We start from the raw sequence: 241 nt of genomic DNA, 5'->3' as shown, positions 1-241 counted from the left end.
ATCAAAATCAAAATCTTCACCTTCAAGTCAAAAAACTTTAACGTACGTATCATTACTCAGCAGACGTCCCTCGCATCACCTTTGGGAGGAAATTCCAAGGACACCCTGCATCCTGACGCCCAAATCCTGCTCAACACCTGCCATTCCCACCGATTCCTGTCCTTCGCTTCGCTCTTTTCTGCCTTTTGCCATTAAGGGTCAGTCTACTGGGTTAGTCGACTAGGTGTCATCTAGAATTAGC

This window comes from Penaeus monodon, chromosome 23 (genome assembly GCF_015228065.2).
Source record: "Penaeus monodon isolate SGIC_2016 chromosome 23, NSTDA_Pmon_1, whole genome shotgun sequence".
Taxonomy (NCBI): domain Eukaryota; kingdom Metazoa; phylum Arthropoda; class Malacostraca; order Decapoda; family Penaeidae; genus Penaeus; species Penaeus monodon.
This window is presented reverse-complemented; position numbering follows the sequence as displayed.